The sequence below is a fragment of the Equus caballus genome, chromosome 2 (assembly GCF_041296265.1).
Source record: "Equus caballus isolate H_3958 breed thoroughbred chromosome 2, TB-T2T, whole genome shotgun sequence".
In the NCBI taxonomy this organism is placed as follows: Eukaryota; Metazoa; Chordata; class Mammalia; order Perissodactyla; family Equidae; genus Equus; species Equus caballus.
Genome location: NC_091685.1, coordinates 14127903 through 14142341, shown reverse-complemented (window position 1 = coordinate 14142341; position 14439 = coordinate 14127903). Strand labels below are relative to the sequence as shown.

The following is a 14439-nucleotide window of genomic DNA, read 5'->3' as shown; positions in this document are numbered from 1 at the left end:
AAGATGGCCTAGAAAGTTCCCTTTGTTTCAGAGTCTTCCTCGAACCTATTAACGGTGTTTTATTTTTGCCTTTGCTTCCTGTAAGAGATTACTGCAACAGTCCTGTGACTCAAAAGCAAAAGCTTAGGCACAAAGCGTGACAACTGTCAGGGTTATGGCTGCTGTAGGGAATTGCTTTCTTCCTCTGCTGGAGTCAACTTGAGTGTTGGCAGTTTCTGAGCGCAGGTTTGCCATCTCAGGAGTTCCCTGGGTGCAGTCTGAAACTGGCCCCTGCACACGGAGGGCAAGGAGAGATGGAAGAAAGAAAGAGACCACTCCAGATTGGTAGGTGGCCGTTTTAATAAGCAAGAAAACTTACATACCAGGCTTGTCTTGGGAGGCTGCAAGATGAGTAGATCTCTGCACCCGCCTGCTGGAATCTTAAAAGTTTAGACCTTGACGGGGTTCAGGCCTGTATCTGGTCCAAATGGTCTCAACACCACCTTACTCTCCCAAGGCTGCATCCTTGAAATGGCTCCTAGTGTGGGAACAGTGGGCAGAACGTACATTCCGAGGACAGAGGAAGGAGTAAGAGTCTCTGATTGATGGGGGCCAGCTCAGCAGTAAACCAGAGGTCATGTTCTCTCCATGGCCTCTTCCAACACTCAGGAGGGAGTTGAGGGCTTTGGCGAGATTGTCATCCATCTCCAAGACTGAGCCTGAAATAACGGTTGAGGATGTCATTGAAAGAGCACACAGGCTGGAGAACTGTTTCAAATGTTCTTGTAACTGAACTTTAGGAAAGTGAACTTAGAGGTGCAGGGAAGCCAAAAACATAGGCAGCCAAGGTAGAAGGGTCTCTCCAAAGAAAAACTGAGCTGTCCCCAATCTGTTGGACAGAAGATTAAGACACTCCTTGGCAGCTGTGTGTGCCTGTGCTTCCATGTCCCAGCGGTGTAGACAGAGGCTGTCTGGTCGGCAGAATCCTGTTCAGCTCTCCCTCAGACATTCTTCCAGGAAGGGCCAAACTCGAGAGAAGAGGGATTCATGGCGCAAACCCAAGCCGTAGCTTTGTCACAGCAGAGAACTGTCACTCTCAGTCGAAAATGTGGAAGCACTGCAGGAAGTAGCTTTTTTTCAAGGACAGTAATGTAAGCCAGTGTATCCGCCCCTTGTCTTGCTGAGAGTGTATAATCAGCATTATGTTTGCGTTTTCTTATAAAATTTAGTATGGGGGCCGGCCCCGTGGCCGAGTGGTTAAGTTCGCGTGCTCCGCTTTGCCGGCCCAGGGTTCGGATCCTGGGCGTGGACATGGCACCACTCATTAGGCCATGTTAAGGCGGCGTCCCACATGCCACAATTAGAAGAACCCATAACTAAAATATACAACTGTGTACTGGGGGGAGTTGGGGAGAAAAAAAAAAGTTTAGCATGTTTGCTGGCTGAGAAGCAATGTTGTCGTCAGTTGTCCGAATTGGTACATCTCCTCTTGACCCTCTCCGTGTGTTATCTATGAGACTGACATTTAAGAGCGCACCATAAGTACGATGCAATCTACAAAGAAACTGAAATACAATAATGCGCACCTGAAATTTACGCAATGTTAAAAGCCAATATGATCTTATAAAATAAATAAATAAATGACAACAACAAAAAGAGTGCCCCAGAAAATTTGGCATAGTGTCACCACTAGGGACTCACTGTGTAGGATGGGAGCTTCCAGACACCTTCCCAGTAACTGGGCTCCCACGAGGCTGCCATCTTGCTGGGGCCAAAGTTCGATACTCTTAAGTCTCTTTTAATCAATAAAATGACCCTTCTTTTTTGTTACTGGTTTCCTTTTGGTTTTGTCTTGTGCCATTTATTTATTGAGGAAACTAGGTAATTTGTCACGTGGGATTTCCCACCTTCTGGATTTGGATTTGTAACCTCGTGATGTCACTGAATATATTCTTCTATCCTCCACATTCTCTATAAACTGATGCCTATGCCTAGAGGCTTGATTTTTCCTTTTTGTCAAGAATATTTTGTAAGTGGCACTCTGTACTTTCTACTGCATCCTATCCGGAGGAGGCACATGACATTGTCCAGCTTGAAATGATGTCGAGATTGATCAGTGGGTTCAGGCATTTTCAGCCTGGCTTCAAGTTTGCCATGAACTTTTCACCCGATAATTTTAGTAGTAATTGATGATCATTGCCTAGATCCATTATATCATAAGGGATCACAAAATAGTGATTTTTCTATTTCTGTCATTTCTTTTGCATTTATTAGCTGTGGTTTTTCTATAAAGAACTTTCTCTCATCATTGATTTGGATAGCCTGAAATCCAGGACCTGCAGAAAAGGCAGTTGCATCCTTTTCTTTAAAAAAAAAAAAATCAATTTTCAGAATAATGAGATGGTACCCTAGCAACATCCAGAGGTGACCAATGAGGTTTTTGCTTTTTTAAGCCATCAAGTTTCAGGAGTGGTTTATTATGCAGCAATAGATACTCAAAACAATGAGTCACAAAAGATCAGCATGTAGCAATGAGGTTTCAAAAAATTATCATCATCGTGAAATCATGAATGTGTATATATTCCCTGTGTTTTCATTCATTGTAGTCATAATTCTTCTTGATGCTGGAATTGTTCCCTATTTGGCCAATGAAAGCCTCTTCCAGCTCCTTTATTTTCAGGTATAAGATAGCCTAGGCTCATTCTGTATATTTCCGAAGCAGCCGTTTCTCCAAGGAGCTCTGGTAACTTTTAGAGGGAAATAGCATTTTAGAGACCAAAATCTGACCACTAGGGGTACTCATCGCTATTAGATTGTCATCACTTCTAGGGCTTTTAGTGACCAGAAAGAGGAAATACTTATTTTTTTAGAAAGAGTAAACAATCAAGAGTTCAAATTGACATTTTTGACTCAAATTAAAGATTATATAGTTTTTACTTAACTTCATGATTTTATACAAACATGCTTTTTTCTCTCATACTGAAGACCTTGGTTCCTAATGATATTTACTTTATTCTATGAATATAATAGTTTTGAAATATCAATATTATTACTAACAGTAAGTCTACTGATTATTGTTTAAAGATTTCTTGAGCCAGCCCTGAAGGCCTAGTGGTGAAAGTTTGGCCCTCTCACTACTTTGGCGGCCCAGGTTTGTTTCCCCGTCATGGAACCGGAACCGCACCGCCCATCTGTCAGCTGCCGTGCTGTGGCAACGACTCACATAGGACTAGAAGGACTTACAACTAGGGTATACAACTAGGCAGTGGGCTTTGGGGAGGGAAAAAAAGACTTCAAAACAGTGTTTGTTTTGTCCTTCAGATTTATCTCACTGTACAGCCAACATACTGTTTCAACGTCACTTGAAAGAGCTCTTCTCTGTGTGGTTGTGACACAAGTTAATAGACAAATAGGTTTGTTTTTATTCAGTTTTTTAAAAATAGTGATTGCTTTTTTCTTTTGTAGTTAAATTTGTTTTTTAATTATGTATATATTTTATTATATCAAAACTGTAAAACAAGGTATATTCAGAGGGATACAGCTTCCATCTCTATTCTTTTTCTGATAGGTAATCATTTTTTTTTTTTTGAGGAAGATTAGCCCTGAGCTAACTACTGCCAATCCTCCTCTTTTTGCTGAGGAAGACTGGCCCTGAGCTAACATCCATGCCCATCTTCCTCTACTTTTTTCATATGTGGGACGCCTACCACAGCATGGCTTTTGCTAAGCTGTGCCATGTCAGCACCTGGGATCTGAACCGGCAAACCCTGGGCTGCCGAGAGGCAGAATGCACAAACTTGACCGCTGCACCACTGGGCCGGCCCCGGTAATCATTTTTATTAGTTTTTGTTTTACACACTTTTAAATTTTGAAAATAGAAACAATTTTTTGTATATATATATATATATGTATATGTATACATATTTATTTATTTTCTTTTCATTCTTACACAAAAAGTATAATACCATAAACACTCTTCTGCCTGTTACTTCTTTCAGCTTTATTCTGGAGATCACTCTTTAGTAATATAAAGAGAGAGTCTTCTTTCTTTTCACAGCTGAAGAGTATTCCAGTGCACGTGCATACCATTGTTTCCTTACCTGTCCTCTATAGAAAGACATATGGGCTGTTCATAGTCTTGTATTACTACAAAATGTGCTGCAATAAATAGCCTTGAGCATTCATCATTTCAGATTTTTGTCGTTTTTGTCTTAGGTACATGTACCTGGAAGGGAAGTTGCTTGGACAAAGGGTAAACGTATACGTAATTTTGCTAGATACAGTAAATTTCCCTCCATGGTCATACTGCTTTTCATCCCCATCAGCAATACATGAAAGTACCATTTCTCTGAAGTCTCATCAACTCAGTGTGTTGTCAAGTTTGGGATTTTTGCAAATCTGATAGTTAAGAATGGTATCTCCATTTAGTTTTTTTTTTTTTTTTTTTTGAGGAAGATTAGCCCTGAGCTAACATCTGCTGCCAATCCCTCTCTTTTTGCTGAGGAAGACCGGCCCTGAGCTAACATCCATGCCCATCTTCCTCTACTTTATATGTGGGATGCCTACCACAGCATGGCTTGTTGTGTGGTGCCATGTCTGCACCCAGGATCTGAACTGGGGAACCCCAGGCTGCTGAAGCAGAACGTGCGCACTTAACTGATGCGCCACTGGGCCCGCCCATCCATTTAGTTTTAATATGCATTTCTCTTATTATGAGCAAGGTTGAACATCTTTTCCTATATTTAAGAGCTATTTGCATTTATTTTTCTATAATTTTCCTATTTTTTTACTAGATTGTTAGACTAGGATTTGAGTTTCTTTTTTTTTTTTTTAAGATTTTATTTCTCCCCAAAGCCCCCCAGTACATAGTTGTATATTCTTCGTTGTGGGTCCTTCTAGTTGTGCCATGTCCGCACCTGGGATCCGAACCGGCAAACCCCAGGCAGCCGAAGCGGAATGTGCGCACTTAACCACTGCGCCACCAGGCCGGCCACAGGATCCAATTTTATTTTTATCCACATGGCTATCAGTCGTTCCAACACCATTTATTTATCAAACACAATTTCGATATGCCTTTGAGTCTGTCTTTGGATTTTATACCCTGGTTAGGCACCAATGCTGTAACGTTTTAATTAGAGGGGCTTTATCAATGTTTTAATGTCGGGTAGGGCCAGTCCCCCATTGTTCTTCTGTCTTAGGAGATTCTTGGCTAGTCTTGTATTTATTTTCCAAAATAACTTTATAATCAATTTATCTGGGTCCAGAAAAAACAAAAAAATCTGAAGATATTTTTATTGAGATCACATTAAGTTTATACATTTTAACTTGGAGAGAATGGATATCTTGCCTGTATTGATTGTTCTGATCAATACTATGGTACGCTTTTCTATTTAGTCAAGTCTGCTTTTTGTCCTGTAAGAATATTTTAGTTTTCCTTACGTAAGTTTTACACAATTCTCGTTAAATTGGTGCTTGCATTTTGTTTTATTTTGCTTTTGCTGTTCTAAATGGAGTCTGAGATCCCATTTTCCATTGTTTCTTCCAAGTGCTTACTGTTTCTTCCAAGTGGTTACTAAGACTCTATTTCTGTATGTTAATTTTATATCGTGCTACTTTACAAAATGTTTTACTGTTCATAGAAGGTTTCTCATTCTTTATAAGTTTTCTAGAAATATATCATCTGCACAGAGATGTAATTTTATCTCTTCTTCAATTCTTATGCCTCTAATTGCTTTCTCTTGTATTAAAATAGTGGGTGTCCCTGTCCTTTTTCTGATTTTTGCAGTAACTTCCAACACCAATTGTGCCCTACAATTCCATTCAATTCTGACACTGACTACCCACAGTTAGCCAAGAGCCCACAGGTCAAGGTTCTCAGTCCCACAGGACTGTCCCCACATCATATGCCAGTTGAATTTCCTGGGTGTGCCCAGGCCACCCACACTTCTGTCTGGCTGGCTACAAATTTGGGGCTTTCCACAATCCCTTCAGGTTGACAATTCACTAGAACAACGCACAGAACTCAGGAATGTGCTATATTTACAATTTCCATTTTCTTTTAAAGGATCTTGTAAAGGATAGGGCAAGGTCTTGCAGGGAAAGGGTTGGGCCACAGAGTTTCCATGCCCTCTCCCTGCAGAATTTGAGCCCTCCCAGCCTATCGGGGTGTTCACCAACATCAGAAGCTCCCTTAGCCTTGTAGCCTAGGGTTATTAAAACACTGGCTTCGTGACTGAACTCAGTCTCCGGTCCCTTTCCCGTTTCCTGAGGGTTGCAGATGGGGCTGAAAATTCAAACCTTCTAATCACGTGGTTGGACCCTCTGGCCCCAGCTCCCAACCTGAAACTACCAAACCCCTCCCCCCATGAATCACCCCCACGAATCACCTCATTAGCATAAACTCAAGTGTTGAGTTTATAAAGTGTTGAGTACACAAACTCAAGTATCAAGGGGCTCATTATGAACAAGACACTCCTATCACTCAGGAAATTCCAAGGGCTTTTGAAGCTCTGTGCCAGGAACCTAGGACAAAAACCAAAAAAAACGTTTAGTTATATCACAAACAGCAAAGTCACTAGTGTTTGCCCATTAATTAAGAGGGTAAATTTGGGGTAAAGATATGTAAGGGAAAGAGCCCTCCATTTCTGTTGTACTGAGTCTTTAACATAAATGCTCTTTGAATTCTGTCAAATGCCTTTTCAGCATATATGGAGATTATCAGTTGATTTTCTTCTTGGATGTATGAGTTTGACACATTATGTTAAAAGATTTCCTAATATTTGTTAAAAAACAAATTGGCTTTATTCAGTGATTCCTGAATCGGGCAGCAACCAATCTAGCAGATAGAGAGGAGCTCTGAGGAGCTGGAAGGACTTATAGGCAAAAGAGAGCTGGAGCAAGGAATTTATACCAGCAAAAAGGGCACTGGGTGTGGCAAGGCCACTTTCCTTTAGGGGAAGGCAGGGGTCTATCAAGTACATTGCCTAACTAGTGCTGATAGGCAATTCCTGACTGCCTGGTTTAAGGTTTCATTTCTGGGAGAGCTGAAACTGTAATTAAGCCTTGGTTTGGTGACCTGGGGCTTAGCATAAGTGACTCCATTTTGGGCTTGTTGTCTTGTTTTTAATATGTTAAATTATGTTTGTATTTCTGAAATAAACTCCACTTGGTTATGTGTATTTACTTAATGTGCTATCCAGTTCTGTTAGCTAATATTTTATCCTTTTTGTTCATTTAGTAACAATGTTATACTTTAACAAAAAGAAATTAGAAATGTTTCTTCATCTTCTATACCCTAGAAGTGTGTAAGTAACATTCAGATTGTCTTTATTTTATCATTTTTTAAATGAGTATTTATTGGTAGACAGTATTTTGTCTGTGTGAGAGGAAGATCAGCCCTGAGCTAACACCTGTTGCCAATCTTCCTCTTTTCGCTTGAGGAAGGTTGTCGCTGAGCTAACATCTGTGCTGACCTTCCTCTGTTTCATGTGGGATGCTGCCACAGTGTGGCTGGACAAGCCACACCTGGTCCTCACCCGGGATCCAAACCTATGAACTCTGGGCCACTGAAGCAGAGTATGCAAACTTAACCACTACACCACTGGACCAGCCCTCAGGATTGTCTTTAAAGATTCGGTATAAACGCCCTGGGAAGCCATTTGGCACTGATGCTTTTTTTGTTGGGTTTCTGTTTTACAACTTCATACTTATGCAGAATTCTGTCTGTTTAGACTTTATATCGTCTCTGGGATCAATTTTGGTAAATTATGTTTTTTTTGAAAATTCTCTATTTCATCAAAATTTTCACATTTATCTGCAAAAAAATGTACAAATTAGTTGGCTCTATTTTGACGCCATGTCTCCCTTGTCATTTAGTTTGTATGTGTGTACTTTCTCTCTTTTTTAAAAAATTAAGTTATCTAAAAGTTTATGTTCATTGTTAGTGTTTTCAAATAATAAGCCTTTTAATTTATATATTACTTTTATTCTGTTTCTGTTTTTTTAATTCATTCATTTTTCACTCATTAGTTCCTTCCTTATGCTTTCCTTTGATTTTCTTTGATCTTTTTCTACTTTTGTGACATCAATGTTTCATTTATTTACTTTCATTTTCATTGATCTAAGTATTTAATAGTAAGAATTTTTCTCTAATAATTGTCTCTGCTGTAGATCATTTATTCGGATGTGAACTGGATCCAGAACTGGATAGCACATTAAGTGATGTCTTCATTATTGGAAGTATTATTTTCAAGAGTTCTAAATTTTCTCTTTATTGCAGGAATCATTTAAAAGTATGTGCATTTAAAAAAATTTCAAAGTGGAAGAAACTTTGTTATTATTATCAATTTCTAGCATTGTAGTCAGAGAACATGGCTTGTGTTATTTGCATTTTAATGCAGTTTTTCTTTATGGCCTAAGATACAATTTTTATGAACATTCCATGCGCATTTCAAAAGAAATTGTATTGTCTAATGTTGGGATTCAGAGTTTGATGTATATTTGTAAGAGTTCCCATATTGACTATGTTGTTTAGGTCAGTGCTACTCAAACTAGCCGGTCTACGACGCACGTAACAGTTCAGCAGATTGTTTTTTTTTTTGGTAGCCAGATTGCCTCAGTGAAGGAAGTGGTACAGTGATTTATATTCTGGAGCAGACTTCTTAGCCCATGGCATCTGTAACCACAGTTCATGAACTGGCACCAGTCTGGAATCACATTTTCAGTAGAACTGGATTCGGTTTCTAAATCCTTATTCGTTTTTTGTCCACTTGATTTGTCTTGAAATGAGAGTCGTGTGTTAAACTTTTCTCTTGTTAATGTGTTTCTATTTCGTCTGCATCTCATCTAGTTTGTATTTTATGAAAGTTGATTTCTGTGTTATGAGAAGATATATATCTATCTCCATCATTAATTTAGCTACTAACCTTATAAAACGTCCTCCTTTTTCTTTTTGATGCTTCTTGGTCAGAATGCTACCATCACCCTTGCTTTCTTTGCATTTTACATTTTGCCTGGTATATATTGATCCATCCTTTTATTTTTCAATTTTCTTAATCTCTTTGCTTTAGGTGTGTCTTATATGTACCATAGGCTCACGCTCTGCTTTGTTTGACAATTTGAAAATGCTTTCATTTAATGTGTGAGTTAGCTTCATTTATGTCATTGATAAAAACCAATATGGTTTTTTTCAATTATAAAATATTTCACTATATGGCCATCTGTTTTTTTCTCTCTCTCTCTTACTCTCCAGCTCTTTTAAAAAATATTTCTCTTGGTGGGGCTGGCCCCGTGGCTGAGTGGTTAAGTTCGCGCGCTCCGCTGCAGGCGGCCCAGTGTTTCGTTAGTTCGAATCCTGGGTGCGGACATGGCACTGCTCATCAGACCACGCTGAGGCAGCGTCCCACATGCCACAACTAGAAGAACCCACAACGAAGAATACACAACTATGTCCCGGGGGGCTTTGGGGAGAAAAAGGAAAAAATAAAATCTTAAAAAAAAAAAAATTTCTCTTGGAATATAGTTTTACATTTTGTTCTAATTGTTATCTTTATAATAATACCTTTGCAAAATACCATTTTCCCTCTTTTTTCAGATAATAGTCTGTTGGTTCCCTACTTTGAACAATATTAAAATTAACTAATTATAACTTCTTCATCTTCTCCTTCTCCCTGACATCTATTTAAGGTAATATATTATTACTCCCTCTTAACTACAAGGCAATTGATGAGCCTATCCTATTTTCCATATATTCTCCGTTTCTTTCCCCCATTTTTGATATTGGAGTTTATCTACATTGTCAGAGCATATAAAAGTATGTATCATGATGTCACTCTTATCCTCACTACAGTATTACCTTTTAGTTTTACAATCAAATGTATTCGATGTTTACCACTAGTCCTTATGATGAAGCTTCTCCAATTATTTCTTGGTGGTTTGAAGTTTATTCTCTGCTACATTTCTCAAGAATGATCTCATAGAGCAATATTTCCTGAGTTCTCACACGTTCATAACAGCTTATCTATGGTTTTTATACTTTACGGTCAGTTTAGCTGGATATAAAATGCTTGGCTTACATTTTCTTGAGTATTTTAAGTACGTTACTTTATTCTCTTCTGGCAGAAAATGCTTCATCTGAAAACACTGGTGCAAATGTGATTTTCTTTTACTTATAAGTAATTCAGTCTTCTTGCCTGGATGCTCAGATTATTTTTCTTTTCTTTGAAATCCAATATTTTTATTAGACTATGTCTCAGTGTTGGTCCTTCCGGGCTAACTTTATCAGCCATATAGTGCCCTCTTTCTCGTGTTCTATGTGTACCTTCTTATATTGTGGAGGGTTTTCTAGGATTACAGTTCTTAGTGTTTGTTCTCTTTCATCGCTTTGACTTTCTCCTTTGGGCTCTCCCATTATACGTACTCTGAATCTTGTTTGCCTGCTTTCCACATCACTTTCTCTCAAGGGTTTTTTTTAAATATCTTTCTTAATTTTCATTTGATTGCTTTCTTTTTTCTCCCTTCCATCTTCAATTTATGTAATTTTCGGTGCTGTCTAGTCATTCTGGTTCCTTCTGCTTAGTCTTTATCTCTGAAACATCTTTCTATTATTTCTAATTCTTTTCTGAGCTCTATTAGTTTCTTTTTAAGTTTTCTTGTTGCCTACCCATTCTATGTCTGAGCTTTTAAAATTTTGATTTGTGTTACTCTCTCAGAGCGTCTATTATTTTCTTAATTTCTTTTGGTCATTTAAAAATATTAAGTCACAGTCTTCTGCTTTGTGGCCATATTTTTCCAGTTGCCTCATTTTCTGCAGGTATGTTATTATTTTTATCCTTTTTTTCTTACAATTTCCATGGAGTTTAACCACAATCCCTTTCTGTTGCTCATGTTTAAGTGAGATTGGTTTCCTTGTGCTTTTAGGAGAAGGTTTATATTAGAGTGGGGAGTGGGCCAGGATGCCTTTCTTAGTTTCATGGCTCTAAAGATCTCTTTTATATTTTCACTCTGAAGCATTAAGAAGTATACTTGATCAGGGTTACCACCTCACCAGCAGTCTCAGATATCTATCCCTTCTTGTTCTTTCTCCAACAAATAGCTAAGCCTTCTTTCTTCTTTTTTTTTTCAGGAAGATTAGCCCTGAGCTAACATCTGCTGCCAATCCTCCTCATTTTGCTGAGGAAGACTGGCCCTGAGCTAACATCCGTGCTCATCTTCCTCTACTTTATATGTGGGACGCCTGCCACAGCATGGCTTGCCAAGTGGTGCCATGTCCGCACTAGGGATCCCAACGCGCCAACCCGGGCCACCGAAGTGGAACATTCGAACTTAACCGCTACACCACCGGGCTGGCCCCAATCTTCTTTCTTCTTTATCTCCAGAATATTTGCCCTGATCAATTTGTACACTGTTCACACTAGTTTTTTCTCAGTGAGTGGAGCATTCTGCCCTCTCATTGGATACTTTCCGGAGCCTTGAGGACCCAGCCTGCCTGAGTTCCCTCAGACCTTCCTGCAGCCTCTTTATGCCCACCTAAGCATCAAAGCCTGGGTAACTTCCTCCCAGTTTTGACTGTTCTCAGTTCTGCCAGCCAAGTCCTCCACTCTGGGTGGTAGCCTCCCTTTCGGAGGCGAATGCTTGTTGATGACTTCTAGATTTATCCTTTGGCTTCTCTGCGCTTCCTCCTTCATTGTTGTTTATACCACCCAGGTCTTGTTGTTGTTTGACCCCGCCAGGTCATATTCTAGGGTTTGTGGGCAATATTTTCCCACCCCCGTTTTGTTGAAACATTGTCAAAAATGCTGTCTGTGCATTTTTTTCCTTTTCTATCCTAGTTACTTTGTTTAGCGGGTGCTATACTATGTCACCTGGGTTCCCCCAGCTGCTTAGAAGGCTGGATTCTCCCAGTAGCTGAAATTGAAATTGCCTTCATTGAAGACAGTCACCTCACCCAAGGTCATTCCGCTTCACAGGATAGCAAAGTCATCACATCTGATGACAGGTTGACATGGGAAAACAAGGGTTTGGTTGCCTCACGCCGTCTGGAGACAACTCTGAAGGGTCATCCCACCTTCAGGGTACCTCGAGGGGTCAGCTGAGGCCTTGTTGGGATTTTATCACAGTCCAACTTCTCCTTTTAACTAATAGAACAGTTTTAATAATAGAAAAGCCCAAACCTGCTTTTTCCCTTTCCCTCTATAGGTGCAGGTACCAAGAGTACTCCCTAAAGAGAGATCAGAGTAGCTGTTTCAGAGGATGCTTCTCAAGGGGCTCAACACGCAGTACTCTGTCTGTTTTCATGAGGGGTTATGGGGAGATTCAAAAAACCCCCATCTCACCTCCAACTTACTCTGGAGTAAGTGTTTTTATTCTAAAGTAATGCATATGTGCTCTTTACCAGAGATGAGAAGCAAACATTAACTTCAGGAAACCTCCCACTTAAAAGCCCCACCCTCCAACTTTGTTTAGAACCCATCTTGGTGGGGGTTTTCCCTTTCTTAAAAAAAAATTAGGAATAAATGTAGCCCTCAGTTTCCAAAGCAAGGTAAGAGCTGTGATAGGACATCCAAATGTGCCTACAATTTGTGAGCACGAGGAAAGTGGCAAAAGGTGTCAGACCCCATCTCCACTGGTATGATAGCTGTTTGTACCCTCAGTTGCATAGCTGCATTTCGGGCATCCTTCTGTCATCAGCCCCCATTGCCCCATTGCCAAAACCAGCTCTGGGTCTCAGGACTGTTTAGATACTTAAAAAAATCTTTCCTTCAAGCAGAGGATGAGAGCAGTGTGAGTACTGTCTGGATAGTGCTTGGCAATGGCTTTGATAAGGAAAAAAGAAAGTAAGACCCCTTACGATCAGTCTCTGTCTCTGGGTGAGATTTCAATTTCCATCCTATTGTATAATATGAAATCAAAGCAGTCTTGTTTATTGAGGGAGGCCTTCCTCTCTATTTTTGGCAGACTCTGGAAAAGGGTCTGCTATAGGAAGCTGTTTCTCCCATTTTCAAGTCCTCTATTTCATTTTTACATGAAATGATTTTGAGAGAGCGATAGTCCCTGCCTTGTTCCTGACTTTAATGGCAGTACGTTTAATATTTACCGTTTAATATGATATTTGCTCTTAGTTTCTCAGAAAAAGAAAACAAACCAACTGTCTATCACAGTTAGGAAATGTCCACTGTCTTTTGTTTTACTTAACATTTTTACTAGAAATGGTTCTTGAGTTTTCTCGGCTGCCATATAATAAAATCGTATAGTTTTCAATTAGATTTTATCAATGAGATTAATTAGGTTGATGGATTTCCTAATTTTGAACTATCCTTAAGGGCCCAAAATAATTTCTATTTTTAAGCATATTCTTAGGTGGTTAGTAGTCTTCGTTGCTATTGGGAATGGAATCTTATTTTCTATTACATTTTCTAATTGGCTATTGCTGGTATATAGGAAAGCTATTGATTTCTGTACGTTGATCTTGTATGTGGTCACCTTGCTGAATTTTCTTATTAATTCTAATAGTTTGTCAATTGATTTTTCTCAGGTTTCTCTATGTAAGTGATAGTGTCATCTGCAAATAATCGCAGTTTGCCTCTTCCTTTCTAATGATTATACCTCTTATTGCTTTCCTTCTGCCTTAGAGAGAACATCTGATTCCATTTTGAATAGTGGTGGTGATAAAGGCCATTCTAGTCTTTTTTCTAACTTCAACTGGACTGTGTCTTATGTTTCACCATTAAGTCTGGCATTTACTATAGGTTTTATCATTGTTTTATTAAAAACAAACAGTCTCTAATTAAGGCTGTTCTTTTCCTAGTTTTCTAGGAGATTTTTTTATTTTATATCATTGATGAGTGTTGAATTTATTAAAATAGTCATATTTTAACTTTTAATTTATTATTATAATAAGTTAAATTGATATATAGTCTAATGCTGAGCCTTCTTAGCAATGCTAGGCTACATCCTCTTTGGACTTGATGAATTATTCTTTTAACACACTGCGGATTTAATTGGTTAACATTTTATTTAGGATTTTTGCTTCATTGTTCATATGTGGGATCACGTACATATTTTTTTTCTTGCTGTCCTTCTCTGGCTTTACTGTCAGGATATGCTGGTCAGTAAAATGTGTTGAGTGGCTTTCCATCTTTTCTTCTTTCTTTCTTTCCTTTTTTTTTTTTTTTTTTGGTGAATGACAAGTTTATTTTTTACACTTAAAGACCGATGAAAAACCATCACTAATCCCCTTAAAGAAAATCCAACATCTTAAGTGAAATGTATGGTAACTATATTTACTCATTAAATACTATTTAAGTTTTCTAAAACAACTTAAAACATCCAGCATGCATGTTTAATTTCAGTACAATGGATTCAAGACCAGGTATACTTGTTACACGCATGGAGGCTAGGTTACAAATAATCATAGTTGTCATCATCACCATCTTCACACTTTCTTGTAATGCATTTGATGAT

General features: G+C 38.8%; 1 pseudogene; it reads right to left on the bottom strand.

Annotated features, from left to right (window-relative positions):
• Window positions 1-676: 676 nt before the first annotated feature.
• On the bottom strand, window positions 677-1740 carry LOC100147054 (metaxin-3 pseudogene; annotated as a pseudogene).
• Between the last annotated feature and the right edge of the window lie 12699 nt (window positions 1741-14439).